We start from the raw sequence: 21,718 nt of genomic DNA, 5'->3' as shown, positions 1-21,718 counted from the left end.
TTTTTGACATCTTAATAGCTCAGTTTCTGTCTGTTCATTATAGTTCCTCATCAAATCTTGGTCCAGTAATTGAATTTTAGTTTCTAAATCCAATTGAGTCTTCTTTTGTAATTTTTTATAATATGTAGCGTTTTGTATAAATAGTCCTCTTAGCTGCGTTTTGTAGCCCATTCTATATCTATTGGGTGTCTATTTTGGGAAATATTATTTAATGACTGTTTAAGTATCTCCTTGACTTCCATTAATATATCTTCCTTGGTTAGTAAATATGGGTTCAAGGACCAATTATACCCTCGAAGCCTCTTAGTATCCATATTACTACTGTTTAAGGTTAAAGTTATCTTTGAATGGTCTGAGAGTTGTCTGACTTGATTAGAAACACTAGGGTCAGCTGAGACCAACACCTCTGAAATTAAGAAAAAGTCAATTCTCGACCACATTTTATGGCAGGTTGAATAATAAGTAAAATTCTCTGCTTTCCCTTGTGAGTGTATGTGTTTAAAAGGGTCATAGAGTTTGAAATCCATTTTCAATTCTTTCAATGCTACCATTGCCTGTTTATTGAACGCTGAAGAAGCACCCAACTTGTCTAATTTAGGATCTTGATAAGAGTTCCAGTCACCTCCCAACACTATATAGCAATTATTGTATGACTGTAAAATGGAATAGATTGAAGCTATGAAATGATGCTGATTAACATTAGGGGCATATACACATATTAGTACTATAGGTTTATCATAACATTTGGATGTGAGAAGGACCAAACACCATCTACCCTCCTGATCCATTTTTAGTATTATTTTTATAGTAGTTTCTAAAGCCATCTAGTATATATTCTACATCTCATCTTGCCTTCTTTTATATAAATTTCTTTAAATTTAAGTCTACACATTTGTAAACATAAAAATAATAAAAAACAGTCACCAGAAAAAAATCAATGGTCTTGTGCTACATACTGCCAAAGGGTTTGACAGAAAAGAACAGTATTGTAACAAGATGGGTTGTGTTGCATGTTTGTGGACAAGTCTCATCTTCTTGTTTCTATAAATGCAAGCTCCATCAAGGAAAATGGTAACATTTAAAATTAGACTTACTTAAATATGGTGTGTATGCTTGTATAAAATAAAGACCCAAATGTTCAGGGTCTGCTGTAGTGGAAGTGGATGAGTATTTTGGAATGATAAAATTATTATTCACAGTGCTTTTTAACAGGAAATGACAAAAAAAACCTCTCAAAACTGATTTTGTGGGTCAGATCTAATTGATTCTCCCCCAGTAGCAATGTCATGTCAATTTCAATTATTTTTATATTTAGTCAGTGTAAAAAAGTGAATGTTTGGCAGATGTGCTGCAGTGTCTACCTTACATCAAATGATGCAAGTAGTTAGGTATGGTCTTAACATTTATAAATAAGCAAATTATATTTACTATGTGATTTAAGTAAATCACCATGGGTCACTGCACAAATGCAAATCTAGGGGATCACCTATCCTGCTTCATCATCTTCAGTTTTATTACACTGCTGATTATAAAAGTGCTTAGACCTACTAATGAAGAAAAGTAATGCAAAACTACTTGTAATATCTGCATGTCAAAGAGATTCATAACATTCCATGATCTATTTCTCAAAGTGGGAGGATGTACAGCAGAGTGGATGTACTGTCTCTTTAAGAAGCATATCAAGGACTGAGCATGCACATTAAATACTGGGCACGTGCTATTCCCAGTGCCATTTTGGGAGTGCAGGCAGAGAGTATGTATGTATGATTGCAGTAGTTAGTTTGTATACAAGTTACTAAAGTTAAAGTCAGTAAACTTCTATCAAGAGGTTTGTATATAATAAAGCTGCTTGAACAGAACCCAAGAAGACTCTTCTATTGTATCCAAATAAGGAGCGCGACACCAGTGACAACTGTCTGGATCTCTGACAGTGGACAGGAACTTCTGTGTTTCAGTCAGTGGTACTCTGGTAGCAGGACCACCCCTTATAGCCATAGATTCCCAGGCAATTGAAGCTGCCTGTGTGATTTGTGTCACTGACCCTATTTATTTATTTTTTTATAGGTATGGCAATGGCCTCCTACAGCACTGACATGTTAACCCCCTGCTCCCAGATACAGTCATGGGAGGACTAGTCACATCTCTGCCTCTCTCCAAGATGTGTATAATGCCTGAATGGACATTTCATTCTCTGCATCAGTCTATGGCAGTTTATGCGGTCCAGATGTATAGGGAGCCACAGCCCAGTATGAGATGAAATATAAAAGAAAAAAAAGGCAGACTACAATGGATTGTTAAAACAAATATGTATGAATGTATTCATCCATCAGGCACAAAATAATTGAAAAAAGTAAGGTTCCATATGAGTACACACAAGTTGATATAGACCCCCCCCCCCAAAAAAAGAAAGGAAATGACAAATAATGCTAAAAGTATGCAAGGAGGACATCAGTTGTGCAACTCTGTAGTGCGTTGCAGCATTAACAGAAATAATTTGCACTGACACATAAAATTAGATAAAACTTTAAAGTGATATTTGCTTGTGTGGAGGGGAGACAGGTTTATATCACAGGATTAACATATTTTATAGGCTAATAATGCACCCCTCAACCTTTCCAATAAGTATACAATACTTTTTTTGCAATAAAAGTTTACATAATGTCATATAACATTGTATACAAGCATTTTTAATAGAGAAGAAACAGGTGATATACATCTCTATCAAAAAAATAAAATATCGAGCTCAGGATACGTTTAACTGCAGATCTTGTGGGGTGGTTTATATAGTGGGCTGTGGATGTACTCCACCTAAATACTACATAGGACAAACTAAACGCCAGCTAAAGTTGAGAATTATGGAACACATGGGTGATATTAGAAATGGCAGAATAGAAAATCCAGTTTCTGAACATTTTAATACATCACATAATGGAAATTTGGATTCTTTCTTTTTCTGTGCTTTGGCTAGACCTGACAGTTATAATACGGGGAATTTCCTATGTAAGCTGCTAAAATTGGAAAGTATGTTTATTCTCAACTTTGGTACTTTGAAACCTAAAGGTCTAAACTTAAAAAATAACTTGACCATTATGCAGTATTAGAAAAATTAATTCTTGTATTGTGTATTTTATACTGCTTTTTGCATTCTCTTAAATACTTAAACACAAAAATATTTTACTGTATGTGTGTCAGTAATTCTTTCCTTTATGGCCCCTTTAATTCTGTGAATAATGTATGATTATCCAATTAACTAATTAAGAAAATTTAAAATTTGTATAAAATGATGCATGTGTTTTGGAAATGGTTATTCCTTTGAAGGCTGTGGAAGCCGAGGTACCAGAATAAACCTGTGTGCATCTAGTTCCTGCTCTTTTGGTGGTTTTTTTGAGTTACTTGGAATTCTTGAGTTGTGCTGATATACATCTCTATGCCAACAAGGAAGAAACATGCAGACTGTAAACCAATGGGTGTACTGTGAAATGCAATCCATCATCAATGTTAAAATAAACCATTTTATTAAAGAAGTAGCAACATGTCTTTTTAGCAATTCATTTGACAAACTACAAACAAATTTTGAGGGCAAATATCAGTATCAAGTTCTCTGTATCCAAGCTCATTACCTACATGATTACGCACACACACACATACATACGTGTGCATGTGTGTGTATATATATATATATATATATATATATATATATATATATATATAGTGAGAGAAAGAGCAGATTCAGCACTCTGATCACTGCTATTATGTAAATGGTTTCTGAACTCAATAACATTCATAAATTCTACAATCTGCACTAAGTGCAGGGCAGGTAATCGTGGTGTAAGGAACTATTCAGTTGCATGAACTCCCTAGCACTGCATGGATGAGCACTAACTAGTGTTACCTACTAAGGACTTGCAAGTGTGAATGATTAGTCTGAATGCAGGAACAATTATGGTTGCAGAGTCCGTCCTTTTTGATGTACACTTACTGAGGGTATGTAAGGGATAAGAGACTTATAAGAAAGCCTGTGAGTACATTGAGTGACTTAGAAGAGCAACACACCTAATATTTTTTGGATTTATGACCACACTTTGTACCTTTGAGCAAAAAATTATGTGGAAGTACAACACTCATTGAAACAATATCAAAAACAACGCAAATGAGAATGCAGTGGTGTTATAAGTGCGTAGATAAAGGAGCGATGCTCACAAAATAGAGTGGGAAAAAGAGCCACAGTCTTGCACATAATCTGTGTTTTATTGTGAGGAAATCTTAACTTAACTGTCATCCACACATCTAATGGCAGGATTACAGAGGACAACTTTCAGAACTTGGTTCTGTTCACACTTTTAATGTGAATTGATAGCATGTCAAATCTTCCTCCTACTATACATCTGTGACTGGCATATAGTGATGATAATCTCAAGTTTGTCTTGTTAACACCCTGATGTGATGGGTCAAATCTAGAGATGGTGTTGTTTGTGCAAATGTAGTGATAATTAAGGGGCATTTTTCATGCTGCAAGACCACAAAGTTGAGGAAACATCACAAATGTACATTTTAAGTATTTGTTTCATAACGTTTCCTTTTTTTTATTTCTTTATCCATTTCACACTGGTTGGCATTGCATAGTCTTGACTAGAAGTTTTCCTTAGCAGTGAATGAGAGTTCATTTGCTAAGGCAAAAACTGCCCATTTTAATTTAGAATGCCATCTATAGAATAATTGAGACTGGAGCTCTTTTGTCAGCACTATAGACAATACTAAGTGAAGTAATTCTACCTGTCAGCTAGTTGTCTAAGTGTGCAAGGTGCAAGTGAAGAGATTTTAAAGAAAGAGGCTACATAATGCAGGGTTAAATTTCAGTTTACAAATATTTTTTCTGACTGGATTCAGAATGATGACACCCAAAGATATGTATGAGATAAACAGGATAAAGTTTGTGATAAATGCTACAATTCTTAGTTGTTGTCCATGTAAATTGATGTTACAAATATGTTGTTACAAGCTCAGCCCTTATCATTATTAACAATAGGTGTTATGGATGTTGTAACTTATGACATTTTGTAAAGTGTGATAACACAAAATCAGTAAGCTCAGTAAAGTGGACATATGTGTTATATATGCTGGAGATCTTATGACAGTAATAGATTTTATTGTACACTTTTATGTCATGAGTAATTGTATATACAGTGCCAGGAATGACCACCTGCCATTCTGTGTGTGTTCCCGTATGAACCATTGCCATTACATGAAATCCTGTTCATGTGTAACCTAAATGCTACTTATGATGTGGCAAGCAGATGTAAAGGATGAATGTGCCATGTTAATGCGTGTTCCTTGTACATATATCATTTAACTGGGTTAGTTTGACATGCAAGTTATTTATTTTTTTGTCTTTTGTATTTTCGTGTGACTTGCCAATGTGTAAACAGGGGTCGCATCCAAAGAAAATAAGTGAAAATTTTAATTTGGTCTCCTTTCTGTAGAGAAAACTAACCTGGCTCTGCTGCGAGGCCATCAGCACTCTGCATAGTACTTGCTGAAGAAAATGCATCTATCAGCTGAATTTCTCTGTAGCACAAAGTATAAGTGAACTGAGTGCAGAGAGAGAGGACAGATTATGCAGGATTTGAATCCAGTTTATATATAATTTTGAAGGGGGGGGGTGAATAAATATTGACACACATTTTGATATATGATTGTGTTGTTTCTGGCAACTCGGCTTTTCTCAGTATCACTAACAACATTGGAGCTGTTGTCTGCCTTCTTTCCATTATTTGGCATTACCTAAAGTCTTCAAAATGTGCGCCAGAAATTGAAGTCCAAATGTGAGAAGGATGAATGTGTCAATGTAATGTACTTCTTGCTCTGGTCATTGTTAGATATACCATTTAATTGCTTCAATTTTCCTTTCAATTGTTTGCTGACTTTTGTTTTTTATATATATATATATATATATATATACATATATATATATATGTGTGTGTGTGTGTGTGTGTGTGTGTGTGTGGGAGAGCTACAGAATCCTGAAAGCCCAAAATCCTGAGACCAACATCTCGAAAGTTCAAAATACCAAAAACTGAAAATACTGAAAACACACAGGATACCAACACTTACTATATTCCAGCACAAGTACATACTGAAACAAATAAAACACAAACCATATTACTCTTCTCCAAGTATAAGCAGGGGGGGCAAGCACCCTTGCGCCCCCCCCCCCATGTGGGGGGGCTGCCCCCCATCCCCTGCTACTTAAATATACTAATATATGAATGAATTATATGGAGATATATATATATATACACACACACACAAACACACACACACACACACCAGAGACATAGTATTTCTGCATCGGTTGCTGTCGTTTGAAGACTGACGTCAGGTCATCAGTAGTATAAAGTAAGCCAGCTGATGCCATTACTTCACTTTTTCTTGCCCTAACCTGTTAGGAGCCCCCAAGATAGGAGGCCAGGTTTTGGTGGAAGAACCCCACCAGTGGAGCATAAATACCAAAATGCCCCCTTGTAAGGAAAGGAGAACAAGGAAGAATGGTAGTAAAATGAGAAATAGAATAAAGGGGGATGGAGGGAGGGAAACCAGGACTGCAACAGTGAATACACGCAAACATCTACATGTATCGTAAGTGTACACAACTATACTATGTTCTTCGTGTTTCACTGTTGCAGTCATCACATTTGGGTTGATTCCCAAAGCTGATGAAAAGGGTGGAGGCAGTCAAGAGTAGTTGGGCTGGCTAGGATGCCCTGCAATACTGCAGAGGCAATCCCTGCTCTGCATTTGGAGAAGAAAGGCAGGTGGTAATGCTTGGTAAAATTGTGAACAGATGTCCAGGTGGCAGCCACCAGGATGTCCCTGGTGGGGACCCCTCTGAGGAAAGCTGCAGAGGTGGAGGCTGCTCTAGTGGAGTATGTCCTGACCCTCTTGGTGGGAGGCTTTCCATGCTGTTTTTAGCAGAAATGGATGCAGTGTGCTATCCATTTGGAAATGGTTTGCTTGGAGATGGCTTGGCTTTCTGCCCCTGTAGCAAAGCTAACCAGCAATTGATCAGACTTTCTGAAGGAATTAGTCCTGTCCAGAAAGAATCTGAGCAGTCTGTGCAGATCTAGAGAGTGGAGAATCCTTTCACCCTTGTTCTGGGGATTAGGAAAGAAGGTGGGCAAGTGACATGAAGGATGGGTTAGTTCTGAGGGACACCCTGTCTGCATGGAAGATGATGAAGGGTTCCACAGCCATGAGTGCTTGCAGCTCAGAAATTCTTCTGGCTGAAGTGATGGACAGAAGGAATGCTGTCTTCCAGGAGAGAAATTTTGTCTCTGCGGAAGAAGCTGGTTTGAAAGGTAGCAGGGTGAGCTTTTCCAAAACAAAGTTAAGGTCCCAAGCTGGTGCTGGTGCCCTTCTGGGTGACTGCAAGTTGCTAGCCCCCCAGAGGAACTGTTTGATCAAAGGGTGTGAAAAAGGGCTGCTCAGTGGGAAAATGAGCAGAAATAGCACAGGCCTGAATTTTTCAAGAGGAGAAAGAGACCACTGTGTAGTAGGTCAGCTAAGTAATCCAGGATGAAAGGGATGGAGGGCTGTGCCATACTGGCTCCCTTAGCCTGGATCCAGGTGCAGAACCTTTTCCATATATCTGAATAAGACTTTCTGGTGCTAGGATATCTGGCCTCATGAATAACATCCAGAATCTGTTTACTGAGAATGGCAGATTGGTTCAGGGTTAGGGAATAAGTCAAGCTGAGTGTCTGCAATTGGGGATGCATGAATCCCCCCCTTCCTCTGGGTCAGGAGGTTTGGAATCTGAGGAAAATGCCATGGAGGCAGTGTGAACAGGCTGCGTAGCAAGGGGTACCAGTGTTGTCGGGGCCTGTCTGGAGCTATAAGAATGGTCCGTGGTTTTTCTTCCTTTATTTCAAGCAGTACCCTGGAGATGAGAGGTAGGGAAGGAAGGGTATAGACCGATAGACCCAGGGGAAGGACAGGGCATCCACTTTCCAAGTCATGCAGTGATGCTCCCTGGTGCAGAATTTGCTGAGCCAATGGTTGGTGTGGGAGGCAAAGAGGTCGACCTTTGGGGTTCCCCATTTCTGAATTATTAGGGTGAAAGTACTTCTGTTGAGTAGCCCCTCATGTGGGTCCAGAAGGTTTCTGCTTAATTGGTCTGCCAGAGAGATGAGTGGATCTGGTAGGAATTGTGCTAACAGGTGTAGGAGTGAGTCCCTCCCTGCTTGTTGATGTACCACATCACAGTGGTGGTGTCTGTTTTGATCAGAAGAACCCCTGAAGAGAGAAGGGGTTTGAAACCTATCAAGGCATGCTGCACAGCCATCATCTCTTTTTGACTGATATGCAGAGGGATTTGCTGTGGGCTCCATTGGCCTTGTATGCACCTGCCGTCAAGATGTGCACCCCAATCATAGTCTGAAGTGTTTGTGGTAAGGGTCTTGGTGGTGGGGGGTGGGGAGAAGGACAGTCCCTTGTTGTGGGGGCATGCTGTTGCCCACCAAAGAAATTCCTTTCTGAGGAAAGGAATAAGAGGTGGAATAGTTTCCAGGTCTTGAGAGTGTTGACACCAAAGGCTCTTTAGGTAACATTGAAGTTTCATCATATGCAGTCTGGTATCTGGAATGAGTAGTATACAAGATGCCATGAACCCCAGAGCTTGCAGGATTTTCCTTACAGATAGCTGAGGCCTGGTGGCTAGTTGAGAGAATTAGGCTGTCAGGAAAATTTGTTTCTCTGGTGTAAGTTATTCCATCTGGTGTGCTGTGTCCAAACTTGCTCCCAGGAAAATTATCCGATGGGTGGGCACCTGTTTGGATTTATTTTCGTTGATTGTGTACCCTAGGGAGGTTAGTAGGGTCTTTACAAAGGCCAGGTGCTTGAGCAGCTTTTCCTGGCTGTCTGCCTGAATAAGGCCATCTGAATATGGGTAAATTTGAATATTTGTTAGTCTACAAAAGGCAATAGCTGGAGCCAGACCTTTTGTGAAAAGTCTGGGAGCAGTAGATAAGCCAGAGGGAAGCACAGAGAACTGAAAGTGTTGAGATCCTGCCCTGAAGTGGAGATATTTCCTACATGATTCCTGGATAGGAATGTGGAGGTAGGCATTTCTTAGATCTAGGGTGGCTAGCCAAGGATCCTTGGAGAGTATGGGCAGCAGCTGCTGGAGGGTGAACATTTTGAATTTTGGGATCACCAGGAAGGTGTTTAGAATGGATAGATTGAGGATGGGGTGCCAGATGCCTTCATTCCTGGGCACCAGAAAAAATCTGGAGTAGAAGCCTTGGCCTATCTGTTCTGCAGGAAGGTGCTCTACTGCCTTCATAGAATGCAGGAAAGGATTTGCTTTTGAGCCTCTGCCCACTGATTTGGTGGTAGATGTGGGAACCCTTTTGGGGTTGAAGGGTGTGGAAGGAAAATTTGTATCCCTGAGACACAATGTTCAGAACCCATTGGTCCTTGGTAATGGTGGCCCAGGTGCTTGAATGAAAGGACAGTTTTTCTCCCAGGGGTACGTGAAGATGGGGAGAGGTGAGTTATTGTGAGTTCTTACTATAAGGGGGTGGGGCTTAGAACTCCCTGGTTTTGAAGTGGAGGTAGTCCACTGCTTAGATCTTTGCATACCTTGGGGCTGCTGTCTGTGGGGTCTGTTTTCACAGGGGCTAGGCTGGGCCTGTTTATTAGGAGCAGGAACGCACTAGGGCTTGGAGGGACAATGCCTGCTGAACCTAGGGGACTGGATCTTTAAGAAATCCTTAACTGCTTGCATAGATTTTGCTTTTTCTTCCATTTGTTTTAAGACCTGTTCTGCCTTAATGCCAAATACGTTATCTTGTGCAAGGGGGCATCCAACAATTTAGATTTGACATGGTCTGGCAGGGGTTGTTCCTTAAGCCATGCATGTCTTCTAATGACAGATCCAGTGACTGCTGCCCTGCAAGAAGCTTCTAGAGCATCAAAACCACAGTGGAAAGTGTGTTTAGTTACTTGACTTGCAGATTGCATTAGGTCTTGTAAATCTTTAGATTCTGTCCAAGCAGGAAAGGAAGACATTTTTGTTTAAAGAGTTCCAAGGTATGTTACTGAAATTTCAGCATATGGAACTGACAATTTAGTGCCCTGATAGCAAGAGTAGCTGAGGTGTATACTTTTTTAACCCATCTGTCCATTGCTTGGGAATCCCTGTTTGAGAGGGTGGGATTCTTAGCAGAGGTTGCTTTAATTCCTTTTGGCCCTTGAGAAATGACCTCAGGGTCAGCTGTTGGATTTTTAAAAAGATATTTGTGCAAGTCAGGGACTCTATAGTACCTGTCTGGTTTTCTGGGAGCAGAAGGTAGAGCATCAGGAGTCATGCTGGATTCAAGGAAAACATCATCCACAACATCTAGGACTGGGGGGATGGCCAAGGGTCTGTGTTGCAGAAGATCTAGGAATTCCTTGAGTCTCTTTTTAGACTGAGGGTAGTCCTGACTCTCCCACTGGAAATGCTCCCTTAATGTATGCAGGGTTTCCCCAAAGAAAAAAATCCTCTGGGGGAGAGGCAGAAGGAATGGAGTCCTCTGTATCAGAATCCTCATAAGTGGAGAGGGGTCGCTTGTCTTCATAGGCAGATGCATCAGATTCATCTGACTCTTGTCCAGGCAAAACTGCAGGGGACAGATCTCTTTTTCTTTTTGAAGGGGTAGCTTGGCTCCCCCTGATCAGCATGATAAGGTCTTCCACCATTTTAAGCATTTGAGTCTGAGGAAAAGTAGCAGGTGCCTCAGAGCAGGTAGTCAGTTTTTTGGGTATGGTTCAAACCCTGGTCCTAAGAAACTTGTTCATTTTTGAAAGAACAGTAGTCGTGAAAGAATACGTCAGTTTGTGTTGAGATTCAGCAGTGTGAAGGCCTCCTTGGAAGCCGGTGCTTGCTCAGTGGCTCTGGACCCATCCAAGATAGAGACGACCACAGGATCCTTAGTCGAAGAAGAGTTTTGCAGCATACCAGACTCTGAAAGGGTCTTGGTAGTGGCCTGCAAATCAAATGTAGTGGACATCAGGAGCTGCAAAAGCGCCTGAGTACTGGAGGACTGATGACTAGCTTAACGGAAGTGTTGTCAGTAGATTGGGACCTATGCGGTCTGTCTCTGTCTTTATCTTTACGCTTTTTTGGAAGATCTGCTGTTTGATGGCTAAGTCATACTGAAAACTATACCAAGAACCACAACTAATAATAAATCCAGAAGCACAAAAGCAATCAAGCGGATAACCAAAGTCATATCAGAATTTGAGGGCTATAAACAAAAATATCTGGCTACAATAAGGGCCCAATGATGGATATTCTGGCATTGAACAAAGCACAGAAGCAACAACGGGGGTTGTCTTGGTCTGGGCCTAAACTAGAGACACAGTAAGAGTGGAAGTCTGTGTGGTACTTGCTTTTCACAGGCGAGACAATTATTAACTTTTTGAGATATCGGTGAGTGCAAGAAAAAAGGATCCGCAACTGGGTACTTAGCTTTAGAAGACTTCAACTTCACTTCAGGGATGAAAACTCCGGTAGTGGCTGACCGGCACTCATGCGAACTGCTGCTTCTTTGGGATCCATGGCATGAAAGATTGATGTAATGGTGTCGGCTGCCTTACTTTATACTATTGACGACCTGATGTCAGTCTTCAAGCGACAGCAACTGACACAGAAATACTACATTTCTGGTATTCGGGTAGGCCGAGGGCTACCCTGGCAGGGATAACCCAAATGTGATGACTGCAACAGTGAAACACGACGAACATCTACATTTTGCCTACTTTGAGATATATGGGTGATCTAGCTGTGCTGTCTTTGTAATGTAAAAATGTCTATACTGTCACTATAAAGAATCCAGCATATCAATGATATGATTAAAGGCAATGCTGCACCAGAGGTGGGGGATGGTGATAATACCCGGCATCCTCGACTATGCTTCATTTTATTGCCTATGTACTGTGCAAAGGGAACCATTCCTGATGACTGGCAATAGTTATCATTTTGGATGGACAATATAAAAGCAGACACATAGATGAATATCTGTTGATATGATCTTGATTTCTTCATATTTATAGTATCATTTAATGTATATATAGATGCATTTTTTTCCTCTCATACAACCTAAATTAAATGTACAAAAAGCCTCAGATTTTGCTAGGAAATATGGTTATGTGGTTTAAAGCATTAGCTAAAATGTGAATCTTAGAAGGAAAAAGTAATAGTAGTATAATAGCTAAAATATGCATTTTAAAAGAATGCTTACATGGATTGTTTACCAATCGACAAAATATTTCCTTTTTGTTTATAAGACAGTAAATTGCATGAGATTGTACATAAGAATGCAATGCCAAAACAAAAATACAGACTTCTCAAAATGTAGAAAACAACCACTGCAAAATGACACAACAGTAATATACTTTACATCACACACACACAAACACTTGACAATACTAAATGATCAATAACACAGAAATTTGTATTCCTTAGAACTTCCAGCAAAAAAATCTTAGAAAGGTTAGAACTGTTTGGCACATACTTATTACATTAGACAGTTAAAACAGATTATGTCAACAAAGAGCTGAATATGCAAAAATATCAAAGATAGAAAAGTGCATGATTATAGACATAGACAATTAATTCTAACAGAGGTTAGGGAATTTAGTCTCTTAAGAACTTCTCTGAAAAAGTTCTATGCTGATAGGGTATTCTTTTTTTTCAAAAACATTTTTATTTTGTTTTCATTATAAACATATGCAAATGTACATATAACAAATACAATAACAAAACTATTTACAATATTTACATTCATCCATGATAAGCAATCATTTTATCCATGAGAAGTTATCAGTATTTGTTCAAAAGGTTTTCCAATTTTTGCCATGTTATTTTTTTAGGAGTAATCTTATGAGTTTTATAACAAATGGTTTGCAGTTCTTTTTACAAACAACTTTTACTAAATTAATAAAATCTTTAAACATCAAATCTTGTTTATTTTTCCAGTTCAAAGTAATAACTTTTCTGGCAATTGCAAGAATTGACCAGAGTAACTGAATCTGAGAGTTAGGTATTGCATTAGGTACAGGAACATTGAATAGGATTAGTGAGTTAGAAATATGACAGTTATCAGACCATAAAGCATTTACAAAATATCAGAAGTCTTTCCAGTATCGAACATTTTTACATTCAATGAACATGTGAACCCAGTTGGCCTCTAGTAATTCATCTTATTTCCAACACTTACTTTCACTGTTTTTTTGAGTACAAGATTTATTTTATGTGGAGCATAGAAACTCCTATTCATAAATTTCCATGTATACAACCTCCAATATAATGAAGAGGAGGTACCATACATAGAATTTAATAATTGTTTGGATTCATCAGATATTTGTTCTCCATTAATCTTTACACAGTAATTCCAAAAATCTGAGTCAAACTTTAGTGTGTCTTCTCTTAGTATCTTATAGATAGGTGAGATACTTAATTTTTAATTGTCTGTCTTTTCAAGATACCTAATAAAAAGCAGAATCAAACTAGGTATAGATTCAGTCTCTAGGTTGATACTCTTATTTTGTTTTCTATAAACTGCAGTAATGAGTGTATAAGCAACTGTCTTGACTATTATCAAAACTACATAAAACAGTTTAGTGGTTTAATACTCTTATTTTCAATAAACTGATGCCAGGATATCAAGTTATTTTCATTTCATTTTTGCATCACATTGATGTTGAAAGAATCTAGGCAATCAGGGGAGTGTGTTATAGGGAATATAAGAAATAGAAATTGTTTAACTTTGTAATTACAATCAATTATATTTTTAAAGTTATTAAAGCTGTTAGACTTTTTATATCATTCATCAAGAATACCCTATCTGATTTCTTCTCTTCTCATCCAGTGCATGGTAATAAAAAATCTGCCCAAGGGTGGTATAATACTTAGCAGGTAATTTGCTTTTAATAAATGATATTGAGCCGAAATACCTAACAGATAGTAAATGCATTTACAGTCTTATTTCTAACAGTAGACTGACCATATTACCTAGTAAAAAAACTTCCTTAGAGCTTGAACAGAAATACAAAATCAGGTGAACTGTTATAGGTCAGTAACAGAACTTTCTTCTTATACAGAATAATCTGATGAAGATAATGTATGTATATCTGTTAATTTGTAAGAATTCAGCAAATCGTTATGCAACAGCATAAGCTGCTAACGTTTAACTTTGGAATGTGATAAATGATTATACACATTATCTCATATAAGTGAGCAGTCTAGTCTGATATTTTTTAATATATGGGGACCAATACTGAGAAACATGTACAGTAAACTCTCAGTTAACCGGCACCCATGGAGATTGGTAAATGCCAGATAACTGCAGTTTCTAGTTGCTTAACAGTTACTATTAAAAATAGATCTAACTAATACTGTATCCTATACTATTTGCTTGGTTTGACTTTTCTCAAGTTGGGGTGAAAGGGAATATATTCCTATCTTTCTTTTTAAAACTTTATAACTCTAAAAACATAAGGTATGTTTCTGTGTGTGTGTGTGTGTGGGGGGGGGGGGCAAAGTACAGCACATGAAAATTGTATTGTATTTCTTTAATACTGTTTGCTTGAATTTCGCTTAACTGAGTGTTTACTGTATGTTAAATTTATAATCAAATTATACATAAAGGATAAATGCTTCCTTTTAGTGCAATTCAACCAAAAAAAAGATGAATTCACTGTTCTTATAACTGTATGCAAATAATTATGAGCATTTAGATAGAGCTATTTTAATAAAATTGAGATTTAAATGAGTTACTATTAAAGGTCCACTGAACCCTCATAGTAGAATATGAAGTTAATGAACAATTTTCATGAGCTGACCGAGGCAAATGACATAGATCACAAGAACGTTTGCAGCATTCTTACATGTATTATTTATTAATACATCAGTGTAAGAAACTTCTCTGTGTGGAAGATTTTCAGTCCATGTATTTCTAGTTAATCACTGTATATTAATCAGATCAGACAATAGTAGTAGAAGTAGTGAACTTAAACTTGTCGTACGTCAAAACAAAACAAAAAATAATAGAAAATATATAATTGCACAGCATTACTAAGTATTCGAAAATAATCCAAGCAAGGCAGACAGCCTGTTTCCAGTCGAAAATCCTTAATAAAGGACTTCTTAATAAAGGATTTTTGACTGGAAACAGACTGCCTGCCTTGCTTGGATTACTTTTGAATACTTAGTAATGCTGTACAATTATGTATTTTCTATTATTATTTTTTGTTTTGTTTTGACTTAAGACACGTTTAAGTTCGCTACTTCTACTACTATTGTCTGAGCTGATTAATATACAGTGATTAACTAGAAATACATTGAATGAAAATCTTCCACACACACGTTTCTTACACTGTTTTGTTTTTGGACCCACTACACTTTAGTGGGTTGTTTTGAGACTTCGGGGATACCACGGAGATTACTTGTTATTTATTAATACATCAGTATTACCTACAAGTGGTTGCATTAGTACAGATTCAGCAAGCAGACCCATTATCGTAATTTCATTCCTAATACTTAAAATTAAAAGGTTCAAAACAGATACAAGCTTTAAGGAATAATTTAAAGACGTGTGGAAATGTGATATAAAATCCCATTTTGGAATGGATGACAGTGGTTAGCATTGTCGCCAAGAGGTTCTCCAGTTTGATTCTCTCTCAGCTGGGGTGCCTTCTGTGTGGAGTCTGCTTGTCCTCCCAGTGTTCATGTGGTTTTCCTCAACATGCTCCGGTTTTCTCTCACATTCCAAAGACAAAATTCTGGAGCATTTCTCCCCGGGCATCCACTGATAATGGACTCTGTCCCAGTTGGACTTTCCCAGTAAACAAATGTTAAATAATTAAAATAAATAAAAATAAATTTCATTTATTAATGATGTAATCATTGTTATCCACAATGACATATCATTGAATGGAAAATTAAAGTGGTCACAGATCATAAATTGATTTGACCAAACATAAAACACTGCAATAACCACAACTTTTGGCAATTTAATAACTCCCTTTTTCTTTCAGTCTGAAATATTCAGACCAACCAGAGAATTACTGCCCTGTCAAAGAAACTTAACAAAATCTAATTGAAAATTAAAAAAGGATCTAAAGAATAAATACTGCTACACAGTTAAAAGGATAAAACTAAGAACAAGTTTCCACTGACTGCTAGTAACGCACACTAATAGCAAACATATTGAAAGTTAACTAGCTAAAGATAATGAAATGAAAGTGTCCCAATTTTTAAATTAATAATTTATGGAAGATGTAAAAACTCTGAATTCCTCAAGGTACAAAAAATACCCAACATAAAAACATATTTAAATGCAGTTACCTTTGAAGGATGCAGCTTGATAAGCTGCGGAGTCCATGAGAAGGTATGGTAGCCGTCTCGCAGTACATATCCCTCAGCCTAAGTCAGATCCAACTCAATATTCAAACTAAAACTTGAGCTCTAAAACAGCAGCACTGTTCAGTGCTTTTACCCACATTAATAAACATGACATACTGTAAGACATTCACAAGCAGTTCAGTAACAACATAACTCCCCAAAGGCACTGCACCTTCAGTTTCCTTACCACAGTCAGTGCCTTCAAACTGCAGGAAGCTGCAACATTCATTAGCAAAGAAATGCCACAAGATGGCAATGAGATCTTTATCTTTAAATGAACTTTCAGCAGAGCAACCAGCTGCAGAACAATCCAAGCAGAGTTTTAAGCAGAAGAGCCAAAATGGTAGAGCAGTGTACAATGGTCTTGTAGCCATCAGCCACCAACCCATATGTGCTGTTATATTACAAAAGAACAAATTTAAGTTTGTCCCAGTTACCTAGGTAACATCTGACTTTTTTTATAAGAAGGTCAAAATTTATTAGTAGAATGAAAATCTAGTTTATATTTTACTCCTAGGAATTTTAATTCACTGAGAGATCTATCAATACAGTGATGGTGAACCTTTTCGGCTCGGCGTGTCAACCCCATCGACAAAAGAGCAAATTCTTTACATATTCACTTATTTAAAAAAATACAGACCAATCATATGTGCTGCTATGTATTAAAAAGTAAAAGAAAAATCAGTGACTTGCAATAGAGAAAACAATATGTGCACTAATTGGGCTTAAAATAGTGCACCAAAAAATTACCCTACTTTTAATCGTAATTTTGATTTGAACTGAAAAAAAATATAGAACACATTGCATTTGATTTGATTAACATCAGTTAATGACTTTTTTGTTGCTGAGTTTTAATAAATAAGTGCAGGGTCACATATTTCTTGTATTCATCTTCATTCAGTTTCTTTGGTAACTTGGGTGTTGGTGAATGCTAGTGTGTCATCCAAAATGTTGTAGTATGCCACCTTTGACACGAGTGTCATATGTTCGCCATTACTGTATTAACAGATTATGTGAGAAAGGACTTAGTAGTGCATTTGGGTTCATAAGAGAGAAAGGCTTCATGTTCACAAGTTCAGTTTGTAATTACAGGTTTTATTAATAGGCTATAAGTAGTGACATATTAGAATTGGTCAGGCCTTAGAAATGTGGCCTTGCAGGAGACACATGGATGAAACTGAAGAAGAGACACTCCTTAAGGTTAACCAGATGAATAATTGTGGTGTCATCCTTTCAGGAAGCCAAGCATAGGAAAGAGTTTTCCTACTATCAAAAATGCAAAATCTTCCAAAACAAGAAGGATTAACAGATAAGAGAGGTGGCTATGTAGGACTTGAGGGTTTCATAACAGAGTCGGACTTAATACTTTGTTTAAACTCTGAGACAGTCTTGATAGAAAGTGTCTTACTTTTCAAAAATGTGTAACTCTATGGGAGACTAGGATGGTGTGACTTGTTTTACAGATCACAAAATGGTCTGTGTGTGGTTCAGTCTCCAGTATTAGGAAGATATTTAGAATTTTACATAATAGTCATGGAAAGAAATCAATTTGTTTTAATGCAAAGCCTTCTTGACCACCTTGCTAATCCATGAAGGACTATGCTGAGAAAAACAGTTAATTCATAGTGCCCTGGTAGAGATTGTGGCTGAGAATGACAGCTGGTATCTGCATGTGGGATAATACAAGAGGAGTATTTGCCCAGGTTCTGTAGAAAGTGTGGCATCACAGGCCACTCCATACAGTCTGCCTAGCTTACAGATCTGATACCAGCAAGGCAGGGTAGGATAAAGAAATTCCCACTGTGATTTGCAGTATAACTCCTCACCTGGTACCATCTATTTCAGAGGTGCATAGTGGAGCAAACCCAGAGAAACTACATGCAGGTATTGGAGGTTTTCAAGCATCAACAGACCATACACAAAGTGCCTGAAGTCATAGTTAGCAGAGAAGAAAACAAAGTGATAAGATACAAAGAGAGAGGATCACTGCAGAGTTTGCCCAAAAGACAATCTTAGATGCCCTTCACGTGTTCTTGTGGTGAACCACTGAACATTCTTTAACTGCACCACATAGTGTGGATGTTCTAGAACATTTTCCACTATTGTATAATAGGCCTAGTAAAAGTTATACAAAGGGTTATAATTACCTCTGACACAGTGCACAATCCTAGAGAGGAACAAATGGCTAACACTGTGTTGCTTTGTGAATGGTCTCAAGTATATGCGTATCACCTGAAAGGTCATCTTCTGAAAGGCATTAAGATCTTTTATGCAGGTTGATAGTCTTTAAAGCTAGAATTTTTACTTCTAAATGGCAGAATGCTGCATTTTCTACACCGAAGGCACAAACTTTCACTGTGCCATTCATGTGTAGTTTTATATGCTACTTGAAGGAAGGTAGTGACAATACAGTTAAGGAAAATAATCTTATGCTGCAATTATCCACACATTTGGTGAGGCAGACAGACTGGACAGCTATGTCACCTGAGAAAAAGATACCAAGGAGGACTGGGCCCAGGACAGGGCTTAATGATGTCCACTGGAGACAGGGGACAGTGACGACAGGAGTCCTCTTATTTTCACCTGTTGCGTACGGTCATATATCCAGTGAGAACTTAAGTTGTTACAGCTAAATGCACCTTTAGATTTGTAAAGTTATATATGATTTCATTATGGGGTATAATGCAGAATGCTTTAGCTAGCTCAATATCAGCTGCGATGACCTTTAAACCTGCATCAAAGTAGGCGATCTCACACTAACACTGAGGTTAAGCACACACAATCTACTTTGGCAAAACTATACTGGCTTAAGGCACAGAAATGGAGGTTTTCTATGTCTACCAGAGTATGCTCAATAATTTCTCACCACCAATTTGCACAATACACTTGTGAGTTTGATCAGTGTGCAGTTATTGGAGGTCTGTTTTAGGGTCCTCCCTTCTGGAATTTGATCACAATACATTCTTCCAGCTGTCAGAAAATATGTAATGTTTAATGCACTATTAAGGATGTGCATAAATGGGTATAATAGGTTATCCTGGTTGCACAAATTAAGTCTTTGTATACTGCACATGATCCAATTGATCTGATACTTCTGATCCTAATGAGGTCAGAGGTGACCCTCTGAGATGTAGCTTTAGGCAGGATCATGTTACTGGAATGAAGAATAAATGGAGGTCCATTTATGGCCTTAAATTTCCTCCAACTCTGCATGCCACTGTGTTTTTATATATATATATATATATATATATATATATATATATATAAACATATACATACATACATAAATGTGCGTGTTGACTCTGCTATGGTGACACCATTTGGTTCTAATGCTCTATTTTTTTCTGACCTCACTTTGAAGATGTGGTTGTAGGTCTTATTAACATCTTTCTTCTTGATGGGACTTTTTACCCCAAACAAACCTTTGCTTATTTTGACTATTTTACTAAATTACACATTAAGATTTAGACTATATAATTTTGTTGATATATTTTGACAAAAATCTATAGTTCTTGTCTGTAAGAAGGTTTGGAATGTAGTACTTTGGAGATGCATGTAAATCATCAGCAATAAGTTTATCGACTTGTGTAAAATTAAGCAGAGTAATAGCTGCACCTTTTTAATCCCATTCTTGGTTACAAGTATATATTATTTCACATAAGCACAATCCATTATATGAGACTATGATCAAGGACAGGCTCCAAACGCCACAGCCCTACCATATGTCATCAACTGTATAAAATAACTTGTTTTCAAAAAGGAAGGCATCACTGCCAGTGCCAGTAACTGTTTGTCAGCTAGCATCAGAGAGGTTAATTCAAATGCAAATTTCTATTATAACCACACATTTCTAGTTTACTTACAGATTGTATACTACAGTACAGTTACAGCTTTACTGGAGATATGTAGATGCAGCCTTTAAAACAAGGTCAGGCAAAGTTGCTGATGACCATACTCTTCTCAATAACAAAGGGAACTCTCTTATATAAATGACAGCGGTCTTCCAGGTTATAAGGCAACTCTTGAGTTACTGCAAGTTATGCCAATATAGGAAGCAATTGATGTGCTTCTGAAATGACATGGATGGCTATGCCCTCACACTAAAATACTTATCAGTACCATCCCAGTAATGCAGTGGGCATGGTCAGACCCTACCAGGAGAGGGGAAGGTGTTCCAGGAACATTGCCCTCTTCAACAACGTTGACCCTACTGGCACCTTAGTCAGTCTCTGAACTCAAAACTTCAGTGCCACAGCAAACTCCTCAACTTGGCTGTACTGGGCTGGAAAGGTCAACTGTCCTAATATTCTTAGTGAAACTATCAAGCTACAACCACACTGTTGCTACCAACCAGGAACATCCAGCTTCCTCATGAAAATGAAGGGAACATCAACACTATAAAAACAGATCAGTTTCCCACCTGAGCAGGGTCACTTGTCTGTACTGTAAATCACACATTTAATATCATCTTGCAGTTTTTGTTCCATACAAAATGCCTTTCTGGCTAGGAACTGCAAGTCCAAAAGGCAACACAGCCACAACCTGCAGCAGACTACTGTGGAAACCCCAACACTGTCACAAAGACAAGATAATACCATGTCCTCAGCGATGAAAATTTACTAGAGCGTCACACATCATGCTTCATTTAGTTCTCTTTTTCTTCCTAATAACATCAAGCAACCTAGTTGTACAGTCAAAGAGACATTCGTAAATGCAACTTAAACAGTCATTCTTATTATATTACCTGCAGCATGAATTATAACTGTATTCAGCACTTACCTTATCAAGATAGAAAAAAAATAAATCCTTTAACAGGCATGCAAAACATTTTTCACGAGTACATCATATGTCACGCTATAGGCAGTCACCATTCCCAATACATATGTAGCTATTCTCCCAAAAGAAGTTTTATTCTGACTATAGCTATTTACTCAGTATGGCACAAAGGCAAAAAAAATTCTCATGTTCTTCACCTATATACCTCACAATTCTATTTAAGTAATACATGAAGAGTTCCAGCAGCTAACAAGATATCTTAATGAGTTTTACATTGGTCAACACACCACCCGACATCACTACTTTTTTTTCATAAAATTGTACTTTTATTTTTCAGGTCCACAACTAGTTTGATGAGAGAGAGAGAGATACACTTGGTCACTTGATGACACAGGCGGGGATTAAAGGACGTGCTCATCGGAGGGAAGGTGCTATACCAAGGCACACTTCTACAGTTTATCACTAATGTGCAGACGGTGCTCCTTTGGCCAAATC

The sequence above is a fragment of the Protopterus annectens genome, chromosome 9.part0 (genome assembly GCF_019279795.1).
Source record: "Protopterus annectens isolate FY-2018-M chromosome 9.part0, PAN1.0, whole genome shotgun sequence".
Taxonomy (NCBI): Eukaryota; Metazoa; Chordata; order Ceratodontiformes; family Protopteridae; genus Protopterus; species Protopterus annectens.
Note: the sequence above shows the minus strand (reverse complement) of the source record.